We start from the raw sequence: 796 nt of genomic DNA, 5'->3' as shown, positions 1-796 counted from the left end.
CTCAGCAATTACAGTGGTATGCGATCGCCGCCTGCTGGACAAAATTTAGACAGCACTATATGAAAGTACAGACTGGTTTCGATTCCATACTTCGGAGGGCAAGACTGATAAAAAAAATAAATATATATATATATATATATATATATATATATATATATATATATATATATATATATATAATAAACATAGGCTGTTTTACGGGGTGGCAAATGCCTTGACCCCCAATTGCCCCCCCCACGACTTGGCTAGCTGACAATGAATCTAGCAATACTAAATTCATGCCACTCCGACCCCGCTCCTTTCAATAGAACAAATAGTTACGTCCTACTAACGCAGGGGTTGGCAACCTTTTACACTGAAAGAGCCATTTCGACCAGGTTTCCAAGGAAAAAACACCTTGAGAACCTTGAGATTTAACAGGTGATTCAAAACACAGGTTCCCTTTACCAATCAGCATCGGGCATACTACGTCACACACAGCCAAACAGCGTCTTGTTCAGTCTGCGTTTTTTTTTTTTTTTTACGGTTTTTACAGTGGCTCTGTTTGGCTGTGTGACACACCGCAGTGTACGGGGGACCTTTGAGCTCTGGGTCTGTTTGGCTGTGTGTGACATAGTATGCCCGATGCTGATTGACTGCCGCGAGGCGGAATGGCAAAAAAGTTGACTTGTTTTATACGCGACGAATGGGGCGAATGGACAGATTTGCGGTGCTTCACTCCGCCTCCCACAACTGCAAACGCATCATTCGCAACGCCCCGCACGCAACCGCGCCCGCCCGTGCCAACTAAATTGAC

The sequence above is a fragment of the Filicampus tigris genome, chromosome 9 (genome assembly GCF_054856515.1).
Source record: "Filicampus tigris isolate MCC_2025a chromosome 9, RoL_Ftig_1.0, whole genome shotgun sequence".
Taxonomy (NCBI): domain Eukaryota; kingdom Metazoa; phylum Chordata; class Actinopteri; order Syngnathiformes; family Syngnathidae; genus Filicampus; species Filicampus tigris.
Note: the sequence above shows the minus strand (reverse complement) of the source record.